Source organism: Melanerpes formicivorus, unplaced genomic scaffold, assembly GCF_026170545.1.
Source record: "Melanerpes formicivorus ecotype bairdi unplaced genomic scaffold, bMelFor1.0.p_v2 SCAF_15, whole genome shotgun sequence".
NCBI classification, from domain to species: domain Eukaryota; kingdom Metazoa; phylum Chordata; class Aves; order Piciformes; family Picidae; genus Melanerpes; species Melanerpes formicivorus.
Genome location: NW_027142367.1, coordinates 18,965,371 through 18,979,503, shown reverse-complemented (window position 1 = coordinate 18,979,503; position 14,133 = coordinate 18,965,371).

Sequence of the window (14,133 nt, the reverse complement as noted above, 5' to 3'; positions counted from 1 at the left end):
GCTTTGGAGCACAGCCCCTCTTTTCATATTAGGACCTAACACACACTGTGCATAAACAATGAGCAAACCATCAGAACAGTTCTAGAAGCTATCACAGTAATACAGACCACTGAACAGGCATTAGAAAACCTTATTATGAAACAAGAAATCTGAAACTATACGAATTTCAGAAGGCTAATCTAGTTTGTCCCTCAAGTACTAAACTTAGTCACTAGGCTTTAAGCATTTCTTCAGTATGCTAATAGCTTAAAACATGAGCTTTCTAGATGTGTGTGTTTTCTGGTTCACTACATTATGACATACTATTTCATTCTAATTTTTTTCACTCTCTGTTTAAATTCAGAATCAAATGTTTTCTGCAACTAGTTATGACATCTTAATCACAGCTGACAGAGTTGAAGTAAACAAATAAAAGGCCATGGGACTGCTTCCCTTAAATTTTCTTACTGATAAATGGAAAACTCACATAATAACCTCTACATGTTCAAATTAATGTTTCAGATTTTTCCTCATAGATGTAAAGTAATGAGGAAAATGTAACTAGGACACTCCAATTGTGAAATAATTATGCAGTGGACAGCCAAAAGATGTGCCGAATGTTGTTCCTGAACCCAAGTATCAAAATAGATAGACTAAGAAGGGCAGTATCTTAAAAAAGGATATGTTACCCCTATTTGTTATTTATTTTAAAGAATAATATTACCTTTCCCTTACAATTTTCACTGAGGAGAAGATGCAGATTAGTTTTCAAAGGCTTTCAAGGCTGAAGCTCAGCTTCTGGGCTGTGTGCCAACCACATGGAGTGGCAGCCTTCAAGCAGTAGTCAGCAGGATGATTCCTGTAGCAAGCACTGCACTTCTGTCTGTGAAGAGTCAGAATATGACTCTTCACAAGGCAAGAGGTCAGAAAAGAGAAATGTTCAAAGGTCTGAAGCTTTATCCCTCTCTTACCAACAGAATCATGCTGAAATTTTAAGCCAACACATAAAGAAGTCTGCATGCAGATGCAGGAACACCCAAGCATCAAGTACACAGGATTTATTTTCAACCAGTATCAAACTATCAAAGCATACTATTGTGATAGTGAAGACCATGAGCCAGCAATGTGCTCTTACAGCCAAGAAGTCGAATGCCATTCTGGGGTGTGTTTGAAGGGGTGTGGTTTGTAGACTTATTCTGCCCTGGTGAGGCTGTGTCTGGAATATTGTGTCCAGTTCTGGGCTTCTCAGTTCAGGAAGGACAGGGAACTGCTTGAAAGAGTCCAGCATAGAGCCACAAAAATTATTAAGGAAGTAGAACATCTTCCTTATGAGGAGAGACTGAGGGAGCTGGGCTCTTCGCCTTGGAGAAGAGGAGACTAAGGGCTGACCTATTTCATGTTCATAAATAATGAAAGGGTGAGTGCCAGGAAGACAGAGTCGGGCTCTTCTCAGTGATGTCCAATGACAGAACAAGGGGCAGTGGGTGGAAGTTGAGGCATAGGAAGTTCCATGGAACCATGAGGAAAAAAAATTTTCACTGTGAGGGTGGTTGAACACTGGAACAGGCTGTCCAGGGGGGCTGTGGAGTCTTTCTCTCTGGATATATTCAAGACCTGCCTGGATGTGTTCCTCTGTGATCTGCTCTAGGTGATTGTGCTCTGGCAGGGAGGTTGGACTAGATGATCTTTCAAGGTCCCTTCCAACCTCTAACATTCTGTGATTCTGTGAGTCAAATTTTAAAGTGGTCACATACACAGATGTTGTGCTGATTATACTGACACTGATTTTATGATGCAATGTTGCATGGGACTACCATTACTGGAATTGTTTACTTTTTCCCAGTCATCACACTCCCTGTCTTAAGGAAAAGAGTGCACATGAAGAACAGTGTCATCCAGAGGAATGGCAGGGATCCTAAGGGAAAGCTCAGATTGTACCCATGCTATTAAGTGAAAAATCCCAGGACCATGAGGAGTATTTAGAAAGCAAAAGTGATTTTTTGTTTGCTTGTTCATCTGTTTTTTTAATCTCATTGACCTGTTGATTTAGGACTATTCAAATAACCAGTTTGCTTCCATAACTATTTTCTTGATGTGAAAGAGGCAACAGGATTTTCATTGCTAAAAGATTTGATTTCAGGAGAGTTCACAGTAAGAAGACATGAAAATATAGAATACATGACAATATTGCATATGAAGAAACATCTTGTAGCCATTTTTAATGACAGTCCAAAAATAAAGATAAAAACTCTTGGAACCATAGGGGTTGGAAGGGACCTCCAGAGATCATTGAGTCCAACTCCAAATTTAGCAAAATGTTGAAAAACAAATGAAGGAGCTCTATTCTCCTCTAAATGTCAGTCTGATGTTCTTTTTCAGTGTCTACACAGAGAAGGCTGTTTGCCTGGGAAGCCAAATCTTAACTTCTACATTATTTACTCTGGCAAGTTTTCCCAAGTTCTCGTATCTCTTCTTCACTGCTGATTTTATCTATGTTCTTGGTTTCAATCACAACATATGCCTAACAAGTCACATACATTTGTCAGCTAAACACATCTTTTATGCCTTTTCCCTTTTGTTGTCTTTTTCTCACCCTACTCTGATGTTTTGCTATGAACACACATTTACAGATCTATAATAATAACCATTCCTGTCTGTTCTGTTCCTCTATTCTCCGTTTTATCCTCTTCATTCCCTGGACGTGTGTGAGAGAAAAGCACAATACCAGAAAGGCTCAAACAACCCATTCATTATATAATAACAATTCACTGAGCAATTCTGCAGAATTCTTTTTGCTGTTTTATCTTCAACAGTCAAGGGCCCACCATTTCATGTTTTAAGAGAATCTCTTTTCTAATCAATACCTATGCAATGTACCTTTTCTTAATTCTGCATTTTAAATTTCTGAGTCAATTGACTCAGCCAATAGCATCCTGGCCTGCATTAGGAATAGTGTGGCCAGCAGGAGCAGGGAGGTCATTGTGCCCCTGGACTCTGCACTGGTTAGGCCACACCTTGAGTACTGTGTCCAGTTCTGGGCCCCTCAGTTTAAGAAGGACATCGAAACACTTGAACGTGTCCAGAGAAGGGCAACAAGGCTGGGGAGAGGCCTTGAGCACAAGCCCTCTGAGGAGAGGCTGAGGGAGCTGGGATTGTTTAGCCTGGAGAAGAGGAGGCTCAGGGGTGACCTCATTGCCCTCTACAACTACCTGAAAGGTGGTTGTAGCCAGGAAGGGGTTGCCCTCTTCTCCCAGGCAACCAGCACCAGAACAAGAGGCCACAGTCTCAAGCTGCGCCAGGGGAGGTTTAGACTCGAGGTGAGGAGGAAGTTCTTCACCGAGCGAGTCATTCGGCATTGGAACGGGTTGCCCGGGGAGGTGGTTGAGTCATCGACCCTGGAGGTGTTCAAGAGGAGATTGGACGTGGCACTTGGTGCCATGGTCTAGTCATGGGGTCTGTGTTGATAGGTTGGACTCGATGATCCTCGAGGTCCTTTCCAACCTGAGTGATACTGTGATACTGTGATACTGTGACTCAGAAGATATTATTTTTCTCTAGAAAATCATATGGTTTCAAACTTAAATGGAAGTAACATACCAGCTAAATGAAAAGGATCTGCAATTTTTTGAGTGTAATGAAACTGAAGAATCCTAAATTTTAGGAGAGTTTGACTTTCCTGTGTGAATGCTTTGATTTCTTATTAAATATTGTATTATTTGTTATAGTGCTGGAGAAGCAGTGAATTGCAGGGAGAAGTGAGAAAGGCTGGTTTGGCAAATTGGCAGGTAACAGTACATCTGCTTACCCCACTTAAGATTTACTGCATACTGAAGGAAAAGCTAGTTAAAAATACTGCAACATGTCCCACTTTTATCCAAGTGCATTAATTCTTATTTGTAGGAAGAGATACAGGACAAAAGAGATAAAATTGAATTAAATCTCTAAGTCTTTCAAACTTTATGTTGGCATTCATTCCTAATTGAAAGAGATCCAGTCAGTTTTGTACAGATTCTGCCTTGTTGACAATAGTTATTAGCTCACAGGAAAATGCCTACTTGTATAATACAGGCTATCATACCTAATTTTTATTTTTTTCCCCTCCCAGATGGCTGCTCTTTTTCTTTCCTCTGAATACATGCAGTCAGATTTTTGATAGCTGCAGCCTGGAGCCAGCTTTTGTTATTCCTGTGGGGAAAGTCAGGAAAGGAGGTGGAATCAATGACAAATGATGCTAGAGCCTAATCTGAGTCCAGGGGTGGGGAAGGAAAGAAAAATTATCAGTGATTTTTAAACAGAAAGAAAGGGAGTTGCAGAGCAACTGCAGACACTAGACACGTGGGCTGAGGATGTCAGCTATGAGCGAAGGGGCAGAGAGAAGTTTAAGAGGGAGCAGAAGCTAAGGGGTGGGAGGGGATAACAAGACATATGTGAAGACTGTGGTGAGGAAAACTGAGCTACTGGAGAGAGTCAAGAGAAGGATCATGAGGATAGTTAAGTGACAGGAGCAAGCAGCCCCGGGTGGCCCTCCTTCAATAGGGGATTTGGACCAAATGACCTGTAGAGGTCTCTTCCAAGGTCAGCCCTTCTATGACTGTGAATTCTTGGAGGGGAGAAGGGATTCTAAGAACAGAGCTTTAGTACAAAATGTTCGAATTTGAGAAGTTTACAGATTGAAACACTTCAGTTGGTGCTGTAAACAATAAGCTGGAGCGTAAGAATGAGGGATTCTGGTAGAGAAAGATGGGAATTCAATAATGTTATTGCTATATCTGTTTAGGGGAAAGATAAAATCAGATAACTGTCTGCTTCCATTGCACAACACTGAAAGGCACATGAGATAATTTGCTACATCTCTTTTACAATTCATGGTATCCATGGTGGCTTTGTGTGATGAGTGGAGTAATAATTCATGTCAATCAGATGATTTTGGTTAAGATAAACTCTAAAGCAGAAACTCTAAAGAAGAAGTATGGATGGGCTGAATAAGAATATGGAACTAAAAAGTGAGACAGGGCTGTTTTCTTTTATTATGAAGTGTTCTTTATTATATTGTCTTTGCTATTATTGTTTATATTTTGTTTGCTTTATTATATTTATGTAGAAGCCTGAGTAGTAGAGTGAAATATTAGGGAAGCTAACAGCCTGTGTGAAAAATAGCCTATGTAACAATAAGTTGCTCAAGGATGTGCGAGGAGAAGAGTCTATTGTTGGCAAGAAATACGGGAACAGGAACTGGGAGTAACGCTTGTGACAACAGAGATAATATAGAAGCAATCACAAGGACCCTGCATGCAGCTAGCCAGTGTGAGACATGCTAAAGGATTAGATCACCAGAACAACCACCAGGATGCCTACTTTAGGAATTAATTTGGTTAGACTCACCTTTTTGTGTGGATATGTATTAGGAATAGAATATTTCAAGAGGAATTAGATCGTGTTTACTGTGCTTGTTGGTGGAGCACAGACTCCCCACGCACCTAGCGATGTTTGCTTGCCTTTTATTGCCTTAAATTGCTCTTTTCAAAATAAAATTGTTTTTAATCAAATTTTAATTGGCTTTGTCATTTATAACACTTTGTTACTTAATCTCAGTTTGTCAGAGTATTAGGGCAAATCACACTCGAAAAAATGTTTGCCTGCTTCCATGCACATGCACACATTTGCACGCAATCCCTTCTACTGTAAATATCTGTTACAGTTTAAACTTTCCTGCTAGCCCAAAAGCCCCTCTTTTTTTCCTGGTAGGGAAAGGAAATTAGGAAGGAGGGGAAAAAGAGAGGTAAAATTACAAAAGAAATAGTCTTGATTCAATTTGGAAGTAAAAAGGTAAGTTTAAGGAAAGATAAAAAGCATTTCAATGAAGCTGACAAAGGAATAAGGAAAAAGGGTAAATAAATATATACACAAAACCAGATGCAGCTGGCAAAGGATTCTCTAGATGCAAGATGGATTCTCTTTAGATGCAGTCCTTAGGAGTCTGGAGCAACATGGAACAGGCCCCACCACATGGCTTACAGCAAACAGCAACATGAGGGTGTCACCAAAAGGAGGACAGGAGACAAGAGTAAGGCAGGGAATGGTTCCCTCTTAAATAGAATTGTGGACAGGAAGTGGGAGTGGAATAGACTTTGACCCAAGGACCCCTTCCCCTGGGAGGGGGCCCAAATCTCTCTGCCCACCTGGGTCAGGTTGTTTATTAGAATAAACCAAACCAGGTTGGAAGAGACCTTCAAGATCATCGTGTCCAACCCATCAACCAATCCAACCCACCCAAACAGCTAACCCATGGCACCAAGCACCTCATCAAGTCTCCTCCTGAACACCTTCAATGACGGCGACTCCACCACCTCCCCGGGCAGCCCATTCCATAGCGCAATCACTCTTTCTGTCTAGAACTTCTTCCTAACACCCAACCTGAACCTCCCCTGGTGCAGCCTGAGACTGTGTCCTCTTGTTCTGGTACTGGGTGCCTGGGAGAAGAGACTATCATCCGCCTGTCTACAACCTCCCTTCAGGTAGTTGTAGAGAGTGATAAGGTCACCCCTGAGCCTCCTCTTCTCCAGGCTGAGCAACCCCAGCTCCCTCAGCCTCTCCTCATAGGGCTTGTGCTCCAAACCCCTCACCAACTTTGGTTTGTCCACCTGGGCTAGGTTTTTTTCAGCCCACCCCCTCCAGGGCTGGGTTTAACCTAGCACAGTCATGAACCACAGATTTAAAAACAGTGCACTAAAAGGAAGCTTAAAATACTGCATATTTGATTCTAAGATATTTCCCTGACTGCCGCACAGCAGCTGTAGCAACAAAACAAAACGAAGATCTCTACTGGCACCGCTAATAGCGCATTTTTGAAAGTTTGATTGAAGTAAACCTGATAGAAAAAAACCCAAATCCATATCTTCTGTTCAATTTCATCAGGTTTTACCCTGACATTTGATGGGCCTCCCAATGCTGATTTGCTATTCGTACCTGCATTTTAAAAGTTTTGCACTAGTTTAATTTAATTTTTAAACCTTCTCTTGCTGTAACTCATTTTAAATATTATTTGTGTGACAGATGTATCTTCTCTTCTTTGAGAGGCAAGGATTTATTACCGCAGCAAACCCTTGTGATGAATAGCTGTGTACATGGAATAAATGGATTCTAAGAACAGCATAGAAGGGAGATCGGTGAAAATAGTCAGTCATCATGTTTCTTTTGCTGGGGAACTTGTGCACACTTCTTCTGTGCCTTATTTTTCTCTAGTTTTCAGTTATTAGCATGTTACTTGATAACTAAAGTATTACGGCTTCTGAATTTTTCCCAGACAATATCAATCTCCAATTGGTTCAATACTACAGGCACGTGAAAGGAAAGGCCTCAAAAAAAAAAAAGAGTTGACATCTAGTAGAGTTCATCCCACCTGTTTACCTCTTTTCTCTCAAATTCTCACAGCCTTACAGAAAAATTTCTCAACCAGTTGGACATGGCAAGCTTCATGACATTCCAAAAGCCGGATGTCCTAAGCTTCTGCAGTGCTGCTGATCTGCCCTTTTCTGAAATGTCCTCTAGAAGGCCATACGTACTGCAGGAAGCCAGCTGAGCCTTGAAGCATAGAACACTGAGACCAAGACAGTGTCTTGAGGACTCGGAGAAGAACAGGGTTGGGTGATACCACATGGGATGTAAGCATGGCATGATAAAAGCATTGGCTCATTCCCATACACCAGGCCTCAATTCCTGAGCTGAGATAGTGGCAAGAGAATCCTACAACTTTTAACAGAAACCAGTATAACTCTTTCCCTTAAAGTGGTGAAGAATGATCCATGGAAGGACTGAAGTTATAAAGGGAAACAAACTCAGGGAAGAATGGCCTTCCCTTCCTAAAGCAACCTCCTTAGAGATCTCAGTGATCTTCATGGAAAATTGTAGAGAAAGAGGCACCAAAAATACAGGGTTTAGTTCAAGGTTTTCTTAAGAAGCCAGCTAAGTTTTAGAAGTAGGGATTTATTTCATCTTATCACCCAATAATTCATCAAACAGGCTTCAGATCTCACTGTTCTTTGTAGTCCTACCAGACACACCTCAGAAGACTACTTTAGAGTAGCAAACAGCATAATAGATTTACTGAGTTACTTGGTGAATTCTTGACTCATTGAGGTAAGGAAATGTGGCCCCGTGTAGATGACATAAAGGTCACTGTGGCACTACTTCTGCAGCTTGGAGTGGTATTTACAGCTATGTCACATTGTTGCTGATGGCTGTTGTCTTAGGGGGTACTGTTCCTAATAGATAAAATATTGAGGCAATACTGTGAATATTGCAAGTGGTCCCTTTGTCCTATGAAGAGGAATGAAGGAAGAGTGAAAACACCACTGAGAAAAATAAAAAATATCAACTGTGGATTTTTCATACTGAATTTCAAACAGCAGCCCATTTAGGGCAGTCTGATTTATTCTTATCCATTGAAGTAATACAAGCAGTAAATTAACAGTCTTATTTCAGGGAAAGCATATAAATTCTCTGGTGCAAAACCACAAAATGGGAGATAATGCTTCATTAGGCCAGCAGTGTGCTTCCTCAGATCTCTTTAGTGTTTTTCAGTCAGGGTTTACCATTCTTGACTGCAGATTTGCAACAAAGATTTCAGATGCAGAACTGCATTTCACCTTTCTTTACTCAAGCTCGTGGGGCAGGTGGGGCTGAAAATAATTAATGAAATTATTTGGTATGAGGATGCATGCATAGTAAAATCTACACTTGGAGAAGGTCCTATAGAATCCTGAATATTTCTTGGCCAAAGTATAACTGTGGTGGTTGCTGAATATCTGTCTGCAGTGGATTCACCCTGAAATATGTTTTGCTAACACCTAGGGTGGAGCAGATTCAGCTTTCAAAACTTTAAAGCGTGACTAGGCTCAAACTGGAATGGGCTGTCCAGGGAGGTGGTGGAGTCATCATCATTGGAGGTGTTCAGGAGGAGACTTGATGGGGTGCTTGGTGCCATGGGTTAGTTGTTTAGGTGGTCTTGGATGGGTTAATGGCTTGGACACGATGATCTTGAAGGTCTCTTCCAACCTATTCTATTCTATTCTATTCTATTCTATTCTATTCTATTCTATTCTATTCTATTCTATTTTCTATTCTATTCTAAATCCATGGATCTGGATAGAAAAACTTTGTAATCCACACCAACAAGCAAGGTACAGACCTGAACTTCATAGATCTGCAAGGACTTGGATCTAGGATTTATAGTCAAATACGGTATGAAAACATTTGAAATAAAGAGAGTCTGAAAGGAGAAACACCAGTGATTAAGCAGGTCTCAGACTCTAATGTGACAGGATCTCCAACTGGACACTGCACCATTGATTATGACACTGAGCTCTGTTGTTTAGCCAGGTCTAGAACCATCTCACCATCCACTCTTCAAATGCCCATGTTTCTTAATGTCACAAAGAATGAAAATCTAACTCTGAAAAACAATCTATTTTTGGTTTGACACCATGAAAAATCTCAGTACTGGCATCAGTTTCTATAGTTAAGTTAATGGTTCATAATGGTTTATAGTGCAGAAGAGAAAATTGGTAGCTTGCAGCAACAAAAGAAGTCCCTACAAAAGCTTGCCTATTCTTTGTATCTGCAGCTATCAAGAGAAGCAGAGAAATTAATCTGCAGTGGAAAGTTGGAAAGCATGGAACAGGCACAGGGATAGTGATTTCAGCTTTGGTCCATGAGTGCTGAGGCTTTGGGAGATGGCATCTGACGAGGATGAAATGTGCTGTGTTGTGATGAGAAAGCAGACCACGGGGTGAAGTGGGAAAAATGGCCTAAATATGCATTCAAATAATATGATAATTTGGGAGCCCAGAAATTGCAGGAAAAGGTCAGGATATAGAGAACTCAAAGTAAAATCAGCCATGATTCAGAAGACGTAATAATTAACAACAGATGATATTATTTACTATTAATAATCAATTGAATACTTAATTAAGCAGAGTTGGTGAGGGTTTGGGGGATTTTGGTTTTGGTTTGGTTTGGGTTTTTTGTTCATCTGCATTATGCTGTCTTTGAACAGAAAATTGGTATAGAGTTATTCATGTTGTGTCTAACAAAGGTTTGTTCTTATGGTCTTAATTGTTTCATTTAGGATATGAAGAAAGCATATTTAGCAGTCTATATGTGATTCACTTTGTGGCCCTACTAGCATGTCATACATGTTTAAAGAAATGTCTTACATATTAAAAAGAATGCATTTGCTAGAAAAGCATACTAAGATTCACTGGATAATTAACTCACATTTCTTATTGCTATCATTGGCAGAAGACACTGTTGAAGATTATTTCATCTTAAGGGTGGTAATTTTTGAAGCTGAAAACAATTTGAAGCCAGATAGCAATTACTTAATTTTTCCCCCCAAAAAAAACCCCAGTTTTTGACATCTGTTTCACAAAAAAACCTACCACACTAGGTTTTCTTGGAGAAACCAAGTGTGGAGAGAGAAATCAAAGCACACTGACTGATAGTTGTATATTTCTTACTGGCTTTTATTCCTTGTATTTGATTAAGACTTTTACTGGACCGGAGAAAGACTGAATCAATAATTAAATGTCTGCCTTTGAGGTCTAGGGAACCACTGGAGTAGATATAATGATAGAAAATGCTTCATTAAAAATATACTCATTTTTCAAATTAATGGCTTAGCACCAACTCCAGTCAAATAGAAACCTGAAATTACCAACTGCAATAACTGAAAAATTACTTCAGTATTAATAATAGAAATTCTGATGAGAAAACTTTGAGATAGAAAAATCATTTTTAGCAACAGCAACACCATGAAGAACAGCTCCCAAGTGTCTATTAGACTTAGTAATGGACCATTTTTAATGCTGCATACACACACAGGGGCATCTGTTTAGCTATTTAAGTAAACTTTTGATTATTTAATTTGCATATAGCCTATTGTATTCATGAAATCTAACAATCCAGGCATAAAAATACAATTAAAATTTCCATTTGGATTTTAAGGGAGACAGAAGGAGTTCTGTTAAGCTTTTAAACTGGCAAAACCTGTCTATCACATCATAATTGGCTCTAATTAATACTGCCAGAAGCTACAGCTATAAAAATCTTTACAAAACACTGAGTCACATTTAAACTGGTGCAAAACCCTTCTCTTGCCCAAGTAAACATTACAGAAAATTACTTCCAATGTGTTCCTTAAAACTGGGAGCTGGCTGATGACTAAAGACTAACAAATGAGCATAGAAGAAGCCATTTTGCTGAAATGTGGGATATGATGTATTCTCTTAAATGGCCAGGTGAAAATGAGTAAATAATTGCATTCATAATGCATGTAAGTATCTTTAGCTGGAACAGAAGAGTTAAGCACCCTGTTTTAAATGTGGAAAAGGGGGACATGAAGGAGTGTGCCTATGTTATGAGCCGATGTTGTGAGCCTATGATGTAGCCTGCAACGTAGTGCAGCCAGCCCTGAGGTACATGAAACCAATGGCAGAAAATAGACACCAAATAAAATCTTTGCCCTCCTGCATCAGAACTTCAGAAAATCAGAAAGGCACACAATGCCCCTGCCCAAACACCCTTCAGAAAGAATCTGGCAGCTGCTGAAAACACACTTTTTATTAAGGGGAGTCATAGAATCATAGAATGTTAACGTTTGGAAGGGACCTCTAGAGATCATCTAGTCCAACCCCCCTTCCCAAGCCAGATCACTAGGGCAGGCCACACAGGAGTGCATCCAGGTGAGTTATAAAATTGTCAAGACACAGAGACTCCACAACCTCTCTGGGCAGCCTGTTCCAGTGCTCCATTACCCTCACAGTAAGGAAGTTTCTCCTCAAGTTGAGGTGTTCCAGATTATACCCATCATTCCTTGTTCTGTTACTGGGTACCTTCATCTTGACACTCACCTCTCAGACATTTATAAACATTGATAAGATGCCCTCTCTGCCTTCTCTTCTCAAGATTAAATGACCCCAGTTTTTTCAGTCTTGTGTCTCATAGGAGAGATGTTCAAGTCCTTTAATCATCCTTGTAGGTCTTCATTGGACTCTCTCCAGCAGATCTCTGTCTCTCTTGAACTGGGGATCCCAAACTGGATAGAGTATTCTAGGTGTGGTTTCACCAGGGGAGAGCAGAGGAGGAGAAACTTGCTTGATCTGCCGGACTCACTTCTTGATGAACCCCAGGATGCCACTGGTTCTCTTGGCCACAAGAGGACCATCAGTGCACCATCAGCAGGTTTGCAGATGACACCAAGCTGAGTGGTGCTGTCAATATGCCAGAGGGACAGGATGTCATCCAGAGGGGCCTGGGCAAGCTGGAGAGGTGGGCCAAGGTGAACCTCATGAGGTTCAACCAGAGCAAGTGCAGGGTTCTGCACCCGGGCTGGAACAATCCTATCTATACAGACTAGGGGATGGGGTGATAGAAAGCAGCCCTGTGGAAAAGGATTTTTGGAGAGATGGTGGACAAGAAGCTGGACATGAGCAGTGTGTGCTTGCAGCCCAGATGGCAAATCACATCCTGGACTGCAGCCAAAGTACTGTGTCCAGGTCTGGAGCCCTCAATGTAGGAAGGACATAAGGATGATGGAGCAGGGCCAGAGGAGGGCACTGGGGAAAGAAATGTCCAACTCCAGCAGGAAAAAGCTGTTGTTTGAACAGATCAAATTGGTACTCCCCATCTATTGCCCCTGGCCTTGACGTCCCTGCCTTCATCGGCATCCTGACCCCTGTAAATGGGCTTACTGTGCAAGAAGACTTTGGGTCTTTGGAGTAGGCAGTGTAGCTCCTGCCTACCTTTGCTCAGGTAAATGCAGTTGCCATTGCTGAGAGACAAACATAATTTGTCAAAAGCAGTTTCAAACCAACTGAGGAGCAGGCAGTGAAATTTAAAAATCAGCTGATTCTCTCAGAAAACACTGAATTGTGTTCAAAATGTGTATACTTTGCAACAGTCCTGTTTGTCCTGTTCAGAAGAACATTGGAGAGTGATAATCAACAACACAGATGGGAATACACTAGGAACCAGATGCCACTGTGAAGAAAATTGCCTTACCATCTACCAACCTGAAATCCATGAAACCTTATCAAGATGACTATGGGGAGTTTTTTGCACTATGCTAATGAAGTACTTACTAAAGGAACCAATCCAAATGGAAACCTATGTATCAAGAAGACATAGGTTTGAACAAAGATCAAAGGAAAGTTTAAGAAATTAAGCAAGTCAAATAAATTCTAACTTAAATATAGGTAAATATTACTTAAAATTGTAGACATTTTTTTATTTCAGTGATTAGACATACAGTGACATAAAGTTTTGAAAAGCAGTGGTAAGTTAAAAATGCCCTTGAAGAAAAATAACGTGATACTGGCCTATAAACTCCAGAGGAGAGAGAAAAGACTTTAAAAATATCTCTAAATCCGTGGTTGAAATGAACTTTACAAGTTTGTGGACACACAACTATCTCCAGGCTTCTGTATGCCAAGGGTGAATGTGACCGTTTGAGGCGGTGCCTTTAACAAAGGGATACTATGGCCAAATGTTTGTAAACGAAAGACGGAGCTAAACTAATTTCATTGGTGGAGAGGCAGAAGCACTGCCTTAAGTTTGATTCCCAGTGGGACTAGCCTCAGTCTTTTTTCCCCTCCTTCGGTGGCTTGCAGCTCGCTGCTTTCTGGGCTTTTGGCCAGACTTGACCTTGAAGCCGATAAGAGCGTGAGGTCTCTTCTAACATTCTAACACACAACTGCTTTTTTAATTAACAGTTTCTCTTTCTCTCTCTTTCTAACCCTCTTTTGGGGAAAGGGAGAGAGAAGGGGATGCAGGGGTGGGGAACCCCCCTCAGTAGAGGAGGGAACTCTCATTTCTGTGTTACTTTGTTGTATATTTCTGTATATATTGTAAATACTGTAAATTCTGTATATATTTCCCTGCGTTCCCTAAACTGCTTTGTAAATATACAGCACACACTCCTTTGCTAATCCGGCTGTGCATGTTTTTTTCCTTTCAATTTTCTTCCCTTTACTCACAGGGTGGGGAGAAGGCCCGGCCTTTCCCCCAACCCTACGACAGTGAAAAAACACTAACTAAACAAAACAAGCTTTTAAAGTACTGCTTATAGATATCTAAATCTACAGTGTTAGAAAGCTC